This window comes from Schistocerca nitens, chromosome 6 (genome assembly GCF_023898315.1).
Source record: "Schistocerca nitens isolate TAMUIC-IGC-003100 chromosome 6, iqSchNite1.1, whole genome shotgun sequence".
NCBI classification, from domain to species: Eukaryota; Metazoa; Arthropoda; class Insecta; order Orthoptera; family Acrididae; genus Schistocerca; species Schistocerca nitens.
This window is the reverse complement of record NC_064619.1, coordinates 318,679,509-318,693,016: the sequence shown is the minus strand read 5'-3', so window position 1 is coordinate 318,693,016 and position 13,508 is coordinate 318,679,509. Positions and strand designations below refer to the sequence as shown.

General features: G+C 44.0%; 1 pseudogene; it reads left to right on the top strand.

The window, feature by feature from the left end:
* Positions 1–13,181: 13,181 nt before the first annotated feature.
* Positions 13,182–13,299, top strand: LOC126264088 (5S ribosomal RNA; annotated as a pseudogene).
* The last annotated feature ends 209 nt before the right edge of the window (positions 13,300–13,508 follow it).

The window sequence follows — 13,508 nt, the reverse complement described above, 5'->3', positions numbered from 1 at the left end:
TGTGAGCATCTTTGTTCGGTGCTCCAAGAACTCAGAGCGCCTGTTTACGAAGCTTGCATCGTCCAGGACTGGTTTTATGAGGACGAGGATGAATTGTCAGATTCCAGAGTTCAGTATTATTGAGCCTTTTGTGATTTACTCTGGAGAGTGGGGTGCGTGATAGGTGCCCACCGCCATCATCGTTATCTGAATTTGCCATTATTTTGCAGGAAGAATGGTATAAGATTCCCATGAAAACCATACAGGACCTGTGTTTATCCATTCCTAGACGAACGGTAGCTGTATTGAATGTTAATGTGTTGTGTGTCTGGTGTTTCCATATTTTTGTTCAACCACTGTATCTACTTACACGCAAACCTACCTTTGGTTCAATCGTCAGCTTAATTTAAAATCAGCACAGTTGTAGAGTAATAAAAAATAATGGACACATATTTTTTATATCGCCGGTGGTGCAAATTTAAGAATGAAAGATGCCAACGTTTAATTGTAATTAGCGTTATGGAAAATGCTATAATCACATTTGGTAACAATTATATATTTTGCAAAATATCACCATAGCGAGTGATTTACGGATTGTTTTCCACAATTGGCATTTCGTAAACTAGCGTTTTGATTGTTGGTTTAATTTGGCATCATATTTTCTTTAATTTTTAACCTAAGAATTTTTTAAGTTTGCAGAATTATTTGTTGGTGGTGGCGGTACTTTGCACAATACCATATTACTGCAAAATTTGATTACACTATCTTTAAGAACTCTAATTGCCGTTAAAATTTTATTTGAAACATTTTTGTTCATCTCTTATGGTTTTGGAGATATTCGCTCAAAACGAAATATGTCGCATTATCTTTCAAATGGTGTTTTTAATCTTAGAACTGCACCATTGCCGATATAAAAGAACACGTACCTATTATTTATTAAAGCTCTAGAAATGTACTGAGTTTAAATAAAATCGACGATTGACACAAAAGCTAGGTTTGTTTGTTAGTGTTTCAGTTGTATATGTGTTTATAAACGTGTCAATCTATAGTCTGAAATAACAGCCTGTATTCCTATTGCTAGAAAGTTTTTGGAACCAGCAATAGACTGATTTTCAACGCGTAGCGTAGATGATGTGCTAACTGAAATGTCCAATTTAAAAAATTTAACAGGTGTCGATGTTGTGTATTTGAATGTTTGTATATGTGTTTTAAATACAGTTTCGCCACACGAGTAATGCAGCGGGAGAACATTGGTAAAGCAATGAAAATAAAGTAAAGAGTAAAAAAAACGACCGTACCCAATACCGTTAACCCTGCCGTCAATGCTTTGTTGCACGCGGCAGTGAACTCCGTCAGAAGTAATTTTCTGCCAAATGAACTCACAGCAGACTACAATACAGTCACGATGCAGTCGCGATTTTACGCATTTTCCAATAGATATTACTGCCAGATAATTTGGTGCCTCGTATTGGCACAATAACGGCGAGCTGGACAAGGGACAGGTACTAACAGCTAATGAAATTTGCAATAGACTCCAGCTAAAGCGTTGGCAAAGCGACCAGGTTTCATCTTACAAGGGTCATGCGCTCTACGATATCTTCCCAAACACCTAGGAACGCCTAATGGTTCACATGTACTCTGAACATACACACAGAAACTATTTAGGATCCATTGCAGACAGGAAGCATTATATGATTGCGGAATGGGTTCGACAGCCGATCAGTTCCAGTCATTCCACCAGGAAGGAGATACACGGCTTGTGTTGTCGGTAGTTCAACCATGCTTAGACGGTCAATACGCGGTTTGACCGCGTTCGCATAGTGCCTGGAAGGGCTCTCAGCAAGGGAAGTGTCCAGGCCTCTCGGAGTGAACCAAAGCGATGGAGGAGAGACAGGAGCTGGATGACATGCCTCGCTCAGGCCGCCCAAGCTACGGATTATGGCTCGAAGGAACCCTTACAGCAACGCCACCGTGTTGAATAATGCGTTCGTGTAGCCACAGAACGTCGTGTTACGACTCAAACTGTAGGCTGCATGATGCGCAACTTCACTCCTGACGTCTAAGGCGAGATCCATCTTTACAGTCACGACACCATGCAGCCCGGTACAGATGGGCCCAACAACATGCCGAATGGACCGCTCAGGATCGGCATCACGTTCTCATCACCGATAAGTGTCGCATATGCCTTCAACGAGACAATCGTCGCAGACGTGTTTGTAGGCAATCCGATCAGGCTCAACGCCTTAGACACACTGTCCAGCGAGTGCAGCAAGGTGCAGATTCCCTGCTGTTTTTGGGTGGCATTATGTGGGGCCGAAGTACGCCGCTGGTAGTCATGGTAGGCGCCGTAAGGACTATACGATACGTGAATGCCAGCCTCCGTCCTCCGACGGATAGTGCAACCTTGTCGGCAGCATATTGGCGAGGCATTCGTCTTCATGGACGACAATTGGCGCCCCCATCGTGCACATCTTGTGAATGACTTCCTTCGGGACAACGACATCGCTCGACTAGAGTGGCGAGCATGTTCTCCAGACATGAACCCTATCGAACATTCCTGGGATAGATCGAAAAGGGCTGTTTATGGACGACGTGACCCACCAACCAATCTGAGGGATTTATGCCGAATCGCCGTTGAGGAGTGGGACAATCTGCCTTGATGAACTTGTGGGTAGTATGCCACGACGAATACAGGCATGCATCAGTGGAAGAGGAAGTGCTACTGGGTATTAGAGGTAACGGTGCGTACAGCAATCTGGACCACCACCTCTGAAGGTCTCGCAGTATGGTCGTACAACATTCAATGTGTGGTTTTCATGAGCAATAAAAAGGGCGGAAATGATGTTGATCTCTGTTCCAGTTTTCTGAACGGGTTGCGGAACTCTCGGAACCGAGGAGATGCTATACTTTTTTTGATGTGTGAGCATAAAATTGGGTGAGACGGTGCACGGCATCTACATCTATACTCCGCAAGCCACCTTATGGTGTGTGGTAGGAAGTACTTTGAGTACTTTTGTCTCTTTCCCCTTCCAGTCGCGAATGGTCTGTAGTATGATCGATTGTTAGTAAGCCTCTGTGTGGGCTCGAATGTCTGTAATTTTACCTTAGTGACTTTCTCGCGCGATATGTTAAGAGGAAACAGTAAACTGGTTACCTCTCCCACTACGTTGCGCTCTCGGAATTTTAATACAACTCAGTGATGCGGAACACCTCTCTTGTGACGCCTGCCACTGCAGTTGGCTGACCATCTAAGTGATGCTCTCGCCTTTATTACATGGTCCGGTGATGGAATGTCCCTCTCTTCTTTGGATCTATTTCTTCTATTGGTCAAACCTGGTAACTATCTCAGACTAGCAGTATTAAAAAATCTGTCTTACAAATAATGTGCAAGGCACTTATTGCGTGGTCCAACAACATTTCCTTAATACTCTTGCAATAACATCTATATCTACATCTACATGACTACTCTGTGTGTTGAATAGAGGATTCATAGAACCACTTTCAGAGTATTTGTCGACCATTTAGACTGTCGAACACACGTGGACTAACTGAATACCTAACTCTTTTCAATCGATCTCTGATGTCTCTTCTTCGATACAAAGACTCAAAAATAATTTGGTATTCGGAGTGGAAGGTTTGTGGTTGAAAGTTCATACAAAGTGTCGCCGAAAAGAAAAATGCTTTTCTTTCAATGAGTCCCAAATCACCTCACTTGCCATATTCATGCTCTCCCCTGTTTCGATTTAATACAAAACGAGCTGCCCTTCCTCGAACTTTATCCATGTCCTGTGTCAGTACTATCAGGTAAAGTTTCCAATTAGCTCAGCACTACATCGGAAGAGGAAGGACAAGCGTAGTGTAGGCAGTCTCTTTAGCTCGGTATCTGGTTTTCTTACGATTAATTTCACGTCGTCATTCAACTGGACGCTTACTCCTACACCATCGGATTAAAAATATCCAGACACGGCTTTGCAATATGGACTAGACGTCACAAGAGGTGGAATCGCTAGTACAAAAGGAGGCGGGGAGTATTCCATTGCTAGCAGAGAAGCGATAACAGCAGCATGGGTCATTCAGAAGAGTTCGGTGACTTTAGGCGTCGACTAGTCATTGGACGCGACATGAGAAACAAAACAGTTAGGAACAAGGAACTTCCTGGCAGATTAAAACTGTGTGCCCGACCGAGACTCGAACTCGGGAACAAGTTCGTCAGGAACATGTGAATCCTTCTAAAGGCGCCCAAGTGGACTGTTAGTGATTTGATTGTGAAGTGAAAACGCGAAGGAACAACCACAGCTAAAGCAAGAGCAGGCTGACCTTATGTACTAGCACTAGCTGAGAAATGCCACCGAGAATTGCGCAGGAGGGCTATAGAATTCGCGTGAAATAGAAGGAAGGAATCACTTGTGAGTTCCAGAGTACTACAGCAGTTTGGTTAGCACATTGACTGGACGTAGCGAATTAAAAGGAATGAATTACAATTGCCGAGCAACTACTCAAGCCACAAATTTCTGTAGGGAATGCTAAGCGACGCTTGAGAGAGCGATTCCACTGAACAGTGTATGATTAGAATCGAGTGATTTGCAGTGTTTTGGAAGAGCTTGGTTTAGGCGAATGCCTGAAGAACGCCACCTGACATCACGTGTAGTGTCAATAGTGAAGTACGTAGGAGGTGTCGTTTGTGTTTAGGATACTCTCCCCTTCTGCTTAAGAAAATGTTAATTGTGGAAGAATGTGTAAACATTTTACACGATTGTGTACTGCCTACAGTACAGAAACAGTTCGGAGATGATGGCTGCTTGCCTTAAAGCAGCCTCTGTGAGGCAATGGTTTGTGGACAGTAATATTCCTTAAAAGGGGTGCCTTGTCTAGAGTCCCGTGTTCGTCGTATAATGTCCAATAATAGCATTCGGAAATTCCTGATCAGAGAGTGTAGATATTTTGTGGTTATTTCTATTTCCAATGATTTATCAGGATGAGCGTAATCTAGCAATATATGCTTTCTTAGCCTTTTTATGCACAATACGTTCTATTTATTCACTTCAGGGCCTACCATTACCCCATTCCCTCTACCCCCCCCCCCCCCCTCCGTATGTGGTCCTCTGTTTTTCATAATCTGACAAATAATTAAATTTCGAGGCCGGATGCCCTCTCTTTCGGTACAGTAATCGACGGAAGTGTTTCGCGCCATCTGTTAGTGTTTATCTTATTTCCCGAGGTGCTTATGCCTAGTTCAGTGTGGGAAGCAAGCTCGGATTGATCAGTATACCAAAGCAACAGATAGCCCACAGTGCGGATAGTATCAGGTATGGGTTCACCTCCCCGCCTCGCAGACTAGAGTGCTGCGTGTTACTGAAGATGGGCGGGATGGGAAAAGAAAAAGTAGGTCCCACAATATTTCGCAATGTGCCTGGACCGAAGCAATTGATTAGGCATCTTACCAACATATTATCAAGGAGAGATGACTTGCAAGGAATAAAGAAAGTAAGTTTCTACCTAAATGGCTAAAGCAACCTATGAGGTCTGCATTGGCAGCCATGAAGTTTAAGGCTATATGTATGTATCGCAGCCAGTCACATCGCTAGTAAATTATATGTCATAAGATTAATTATCTTCAACATCGTGGTTCAAATGGCTCTGAGCACTAAGGGACTTAACATCTGTCATCAGTCCCCTAGAATTTAGAATTACTTAAATCTAACTAACCTCTGGACATCACACACATCCATGCCCGAGGCAGGATTCGAACCTGCGACCGTAGCGGTCGCGCGGTTCAGGACTGAAGCGCCTAGAACCGCTTGGCCACCACGGCCGGCTTCAACATCGTGGCTGGTTGCAGTATGTGCATGCAACTTTTATTATAATACTCCTACGGAAAACGAATCTGTCATTATGGCGACTGATTTTTCCATAGGTTTTTTTCCACACGATCGACGGATGAAAGCAGTGTAGAATTCTCACATGGTCACTACAATCAGCTTCAAAATAAAGTCATTTGAGCACGTTTTGCCTTATATCGCTCTGTTCATAACGAAAATGGTTCTACACTAAGTACGAGGGTCACTCCAAAAGAAATGCACACTATTTTATTTAAATCCATGTTTTATTCTACATGTTTGAAAGTTTTACCCTGTAGATACATTCTTTAGGAACAATATTTTCATTTGTCCACAATTTCCATCCCTCTCAACTGTCTTATTCCATCTTGGAACCAGCGCCTGTATACCCGCACAGTAATATTCTGGACCAAACTGTTGGAGCCACTGTTTGGCAGCGTGCACAAGGGAGTCATCATCTTGAAACCTTGTTCCACGAAGAGACTCTTTCAGTTTCCGAAAGAGATGATAGTCACATGGAGCCAGCTCAGGACTGTAAGGCGTGTGTTTCAGTGTTGTCCGTCCGAGTTTTGTGATCGCTTCCATGGGTTTTTGACTGACATGTGACCGTGCATTGTCGTGCAACAGCAAAACATCCTGCTTTTGCCGATGTGGTCGAACACGACTCAGTCGAGACTGAAGTTTCTTCAGGGTCGTCAAATATGCATCAGAATTAATGGTGGTTCCACTTGGCATAATGTCCACAAGCAAGAGTCGTTCGGAATCGAAAAACACCGTAGCCATAACTTTTCCAGCAGAATGTGTGGTTTTGAATTTTTTTTTCTTGGGTGAATTTGCATGATGCCACTCCATTGATTGCCTCTTCGTCTCTGGTGAAAAATGATGGAGCCATGTTTCATCACCTGTCACAATTCTTCCAAGAAATTCATCTCCATCATTCTCGTACTGTTCCAAACGTTCGCTGTGTGCTGTTTTTCTTGTTTCTTTGTGAGCCACTGTCAACATCCTGGGAACCCACCTTTTTTTAACGTCAACACTTTCAGTATTCTTTAAACACTTCCTTCCCCTATCCTAACGTAGCGTGACAATTCGTTAACTGTGATGCCTCTGTCAGCAGTCACCAATTCGTTAACTCTCTGCACAATGGATTCATCACGTAACCTGTTTGCCCACCGACTGACTGTACTGCGATCGACAGCAGCATATCCATACACCTTTTTCAACCTCTTGTGGATGTTTCCTACTGTCTTGTTTTCACAGCACAGGAATTCTATGACAGCACGTTGCTTCTGACGAACGTTAAGTGTAGCATCCATCATGAAGACATGCTGTGACGGCGGCACTCACGGAAAGAGGTTGAACAAAGTTTGAAAACAAGCCGGAAGGATGTATCTACACATTGTAAAACTTTCACACATGCAGAATGAAATCAGTATTTTTACAGAAATTGTGTGCATTTCTTTTGGAGTGACCTCGTATTATGTTCAAACGTGTGTGAAATCTTATTGGACTTAACTGCTAAGGTCATCAGTCCCTAAGCTTACACACTACTTAACCTAAATTATCCTAAGAACAAACACACACACCCATGCCCGAGGGAGGACTCGAACCTTCGCCGGGACCAGCCGCACAGTCCATGACTGCAGCGCCCTAGACCGCGCGGCTAATCCCACGCGGCCTGACCTCGTATTATATCGATTGGAAATGACTAGTAACAAAATATTAGTAACGTAGAATACGTGACCTCGGGCAATAAGTTTAGGAGGTATTCAGAAATTTTAGAGTGAAACTTTATTTGGGTCTTCAGTCATCCATCAGTTTTGTGCGGCTGGCAAAGAATTCCTCTATTGTGCCAACCCCTCCATCTCAGAGTAGGATTTGCACGGGCCGTCCTCATTTTTTTGTGAGGTGTATTCCAGTCTCTGTCCTCCCCTACAGGTTTCACCCTCTACAGCTAGGTCAAGTATAATGGAAGTTATTTTCGATATCTTAATACATGACGCTTCTTCTTATCAACGTTTAAGACATATTTTCTCTTCACCGTTTCTGAGGGGGATCTTCTTTTTTCTCATCTTATCAGTCCAGCTAATCCTCAGCATCCTTCTGCCTCTTCTTTTCTGGTTTTGCTACAGTTCACGATTCATATACAATGTTGTGTTCTAAATGTTTGCAGGGCGATCGAAACGTTTCTGTTTCAGGGCATTGCTGCAGAGTATATTCACCACAGCGCGACACCGATTCGGGTACGCAGGGTGTTTCACAATACATGTTACACGCTTCTAGAAGATGTAGAGGGGACTTCGTAGATCAAGTTTTACATGGAACCTACGTCCGGAAACGTCATCCAACGACGCAACACAGCATTAAAGCTATAGGCGCAGGCGCTTGGAAATGTATTTGTATACAGGGTGTTTCCGTGATGTTCCAAACTTTCTAGGATGATGGAGAAGGATAAATGTATCATTTTGAGGTAAGGGTCCATGTACCGCAAACGAACGGGTGGGGAGCTATAAGGGAAAATCGTTCTGATACTTCTGACAGTGGAATACATGCACCGATACTGTTGTTGCTACGATTGTGGGGTAGGGAAGTTTCAGAGGTGGTAGCATGGAGAAAAACAAGGAAAAATGCCCAGTAAACACGTACTGTAAAATGCATACCTGAGGAGCTATGAGCACTTGTTCATCTTCGCTAGTGTGAAACACATCTCGTCTATTTAACAAGTGTTCATAGTTCTTACGATACGCATATTAGAGCCCATGTTTCTAGACTTTTTTTTATCTTGGTCCGTACTACCACCTCTGAAAGTTGCCTACCCTACTATCTTAGCAACATACTATCTTAGCAACAACAGTATCACTGTCAGAAATATCAGAACGGTTTTCGCTTGCTGTTGCTTTCCCTCGATCGCATTATGACAAACTTTAGTACGTAACTAAACTGCAGAATGAAAGACTTTTCTCGGAAGAATTTTAGTTTTAAAATGATGAAAGGTGAATGATATTTAGTTTTTGTATGTGTTTTACAATGAATGGAGAAGAAATTCGTGATGCATCGCAAGTGCTATTCACAGCTAGTTTTCAGAAAAGAAATATAAGTATCCACAGTGAAGGTACACATTTACAAAATAGGCTTCCCCTGCATTACTCTTCTCCACTACGGCACATGCTTTATCTGTACATCGCAACCCCGTTTAAAATCAAACAACTTCACATGCGTGCACAGTACTTATGTTTGTAAACCACTTCACTGCTGCAGTCCTTACTTCTGAACTGACAGAAATTGGACGACTTCAGGCTGTTAATCCTTTATGTCTAACTACTCTAATAATAATAATAATAAAACTGTGCACAGCACTGTAGTAGACTTTACGTAGTTACTGCTGTGTCTTGCTGTCAATTAATTCATTTATCTGTTCGAAGTGAGTAATGAGACATTTTCTTGACTATTGCAGGTACTATCTATAATTTGGAGAAGACATTTTCATGAGATATTTAGCATTTGTTATGTATGTGTTTTATTTTTATCACCAGCGATGTACGGGACGAAGCACAGCCTATGTGTGTACTGGGTAGGCAACATGAGCCTGTAACCTCCACCGCATTAATGCTACTAACTGATAAAAATTAATTATTGGTAACTTATATAATTAGTATTAAGAGTCTTACAGAATTGTGATAATAATAATGATCTTTTGGAAATAATTTACGAGGGTGAGTCAAATGAAAACCTTAAAATTTTGTAAAAAATGTTACTTATTGTGCAGAAGTGGTACAAAGCTGTATCACTTTTCAACATAATCTCCCACACGCTCAGTGCAAGTCCCCCACCGGTTACAAAGTACATAAACTCCTTTAGAAAAAAATTCTTTTGGTAGTCCGCGCAACCACTCATGCACCGCGTGGCGTACCTCTTCATCAGAACGGAACTTCTTTCCTCCCATTGCGTCTTTGAGTGGTCCAAACATATGGAAATCACTTGGGGCAAGGTCTGGTGAGTATGGTGGATGCGAAATACACTCAAAATGCAGATCTGTGATTGTTGCAACTGTTGTAGGGTAGTGTGGAACCTTTCATTGTCATGTTGCAAAAGCACACATGCTGACAGCAATCCACGTCGCTTTTGATTTGATTGCAGGCCTCAGATGATTTTTTAGGAGCTCTGTGTATGATGCACTGGTGACAGTGGTCCCTCTAGGCACGTAATGCTCCAAAATCACGCCTTTTTCGTCCCAAAAGAGAGTCAGCATAACCTTCCATGTTGGTGGTTCTGTTCGAAACTTCTTTGGTTTTGGTGATGAGGAATGACGCCATTCCTTGCTCGCTCTCTTCGTTTCCGGTTGGTGGAAGTGAACCCAGGCCTACTCCCCAGTAACGATTCTTGCAACGAAGCCATCACCTTGTCTTTCAAAACGCCGAAGAAGCTCTTCACAATCATCAACACGTCATTCTCTCATTTCAGGAGTCAGGTGCCGTGGCACCCATCTTGCAGACACTTTGTGAAACAGGAGCACATCATGCACAATGTGTTTTGCTGACCCATTACTAATCTGTAAATATGCTGCAATATCATTCAGTGACACTCGGCAGTTTTCCTTCACTATGTCTTCAATTGCCTGACCTGGACGAGGAGCATCGTCCACTGAAGTCACACCATTTGCGAACTCCCTGCTCCATTCGTAGACTTAGTGCTGTGACAAACATGCATCACCGTACTGAACCTTCATTCGTCGATGAATTTCAATAGGTTTCGCACCTTCGCTACGCAAAAACCGAATAACAGAACGCTGTTCTTCCCTGGTGCAAGTCGCAAGTGGGGCGGCAATCTTTATACTGATACTGCGACGGTATGTGTGCATCTGCATTATGCTGCCACCTACAGGCCATTCGGCACGCTGTTTGTAGCACGCTTACTAAATTACAGGACAACGGCGCGAAATTTCGGTTTGTTATTACAAATTTAAGGTTTTCATTTGAGTCAACCTGATAGTTTCGTGACTGAAACAGAATCGAATCGTTGAATTTTTACCCCTCAGGAAATTTCATTTTATCCCTCAGGGGGTAATTAACCCTAGGCTGAGGACCACTGATTTATAACTTTCAACTCATTCGTTTCCTGTACAGAGACCCTTAGCTGAAACTGATATATTTATCCGTTCAACATGGCTCTGAGCACTATGGGACTCAACTTCTGAGGTCATCAGTCCCCTAAAACTTAGAACTACTTAAACGTAACTAACCTAAGGACATCACACACATCCATGCCCGAGGCAGGATTCGAACCTGCGACCGTAGCGGTCTCGCGGTTCCAGACTGTAGCGCCTAGAACCGCTCGGCCACTCCGGCCGGCCATATTTATCCGTCTCCATCATCCTAGTCACGGAAATCGCCCTACAAGTACATACATTTACTGGTGCCGGCAACTGTAACTCTGACGCTCTGTAGCGTCGTTGAGTGACGTTTCTGGTCATGGGTTCTCAAGAAACACTTGGTCTACCAAGTCCTCTTTACAACTTCGAGAAGTGTGTAACATGTATTGTGGAACACCCTGTATAAGCACAGACATGTAAGCAAGGCGTCAATGTGGCCTACGAACGGAAACTTTTCGACTATCTCTTATACATTTCCTGAAATTTCTTCCTCAAATTAAAGCCAATCTTTGGTATTAGAAGACTGCTTTTGGCTGGGAATGCTCTCTTTCCTAGTGCTGTTTTGCTTTGTATATCCTCTTTGCTTTGTCCGTCATGTGTTATTTTGCTTCAGTACTGGTTGTTAAATGAGACTATGGGTTGTTAAATGAGAGGCAGATAACATTGCAGGCAATCATCCGAGATTTCGTATCCGCGCTAGACTCGGATCGAGCAGTAGACACGACAGTAGTTGGTGATTATGTGACGCATAGAAGCGGGAGTGGCTGATGTCAATGCAGCCAGACCAAACGGTACCGCTCGCGGGAGCGGCGTGTCGATGATAGAATGGAAAGAGCGGCTGGGCTCACCCGCGCGGGACACCGCCCGCCGTCCACAACGCAGTGGTCGCCTCCGCCGCTGCCGCCGCGCCAATCTAGTTACCCGAAACCCCGCGGCCTGCGGAGCTGACAACCGCCGCGCTCTCGGATTCAAAATGACGTTACGGCCTAACTGCATTACGGCACGTGGCCTGGACGCGCGCGGTCCTGGACCACTCGCCGCCTCGGCTCGGTGGCTGCACGCTGCCCGCTCGGCTTACGGCTTACTGGTGCTGCCAGCCACGTGTCCAACCGCGTACTGCTCTCGACTCCCTCACAGCTTCCCTTTATCTCTCGCACGCGCACCTAAGTCTCTCTGTGTGTGTGCGTACGTGCGCGCGGTGTGTGTGTAGTTTTTGTCTTTGTTTTGAATTTACTTTTGATGTGAGTAGAAAGAAGGTTTCTTGTTACGCGGACAACAGTAACGTTGTCTGTATAAAAGTGCAGCTGTTTAGGGGTCCGTACCTCAATCGACAAAAACGGAACCCTTGTACGATCACTGTGTTGTCCTTCTGTCTCCTTGTCTATCCAACAGTTAACGCCCCTTTTTCTCAGGAAGGGTTAGAGGTATCAAGTTGAAATGTTGTGTCACGTATTGAGGTCTGCAGTCCGATGGAAACGTATAAAATTTAAGCTTTTAACTCAATACAGTAAAAAGACACGGCCGTTTGACATCGCCAAAACCGATGGGGTGCTTCCCGTTGGCTTGCAATCATGAAATGTGAGAAGAAGACAGATTTCCAATCAAAAGTAAAGGAAAAATTCGAAAACTGTTAATTTATAGTAATACAAAACGAAAAAAATATTCTTGTTATTTTTTTCCATCCGAATCTCTGTCCATTGGTATCCCCTCTTTCTCAGGAACGGTAGACGTATCAAGTTCCAATTTACGTCACAAACTGAGGTACATTGTGCCCGCGTAGTATAAAAAATTTAAACTTCTAAATTAATACAATCAAAAGATACGACCATTTATGTTGTAAGATGGCTATAATTTCGCACCTTACAAGAACTGATCCACATCCGTGATCTACAAACACAATTAGGTATCACGTGATAGGTTGTACATCGTATGTATGAATATATAAAGGAAACTGACATTGTCACGTACACCTTCTAAGTTCAAATGGTTCAAATGGCTCTGAGCACTATGGGGCTTAACTTCTGAGGTCATCATTCCCCTAGAACGTAGAATTACTTAAACCTAACTAACCTAAGGACATCACACACATCCATGCCCGAGGCAGGATTCGAACCTGCGACCGTAGCAGTCGTGCGGTTCCGGACAGAAGCCCCTAGAACCGCTCGGCGACCGCGGCCGGTACCATCTAAGTAATTAGTAATGCTTATTACATGAAAGGCAACGGCCTTGCCCCAGTGGATACATCGGTTCCCGTCAGATCACCGAAGGTAAGTGCTGTCGGGCGTGGCCGGCACTTGGATGGATGACCATCCGGGCGGCCATGAGCTGTTGCCATTTTTCGGGGTGCACTCAGCCTCGTGATGCCAACTGAGGAGCTACTCGAATGAATAGTAGCGGCTCCGGTCAAAGAAAACCATCATAATGACCGGGAGAGCGGTGTGCTGACCACATGCCCATCCTATCCGCATCCTCAGCGGGGGATGACAAGGCGGTCGGATGGTCCCGATGGGCCACTAGTGGCCTGAAGACGGAGTGCTTTCTTT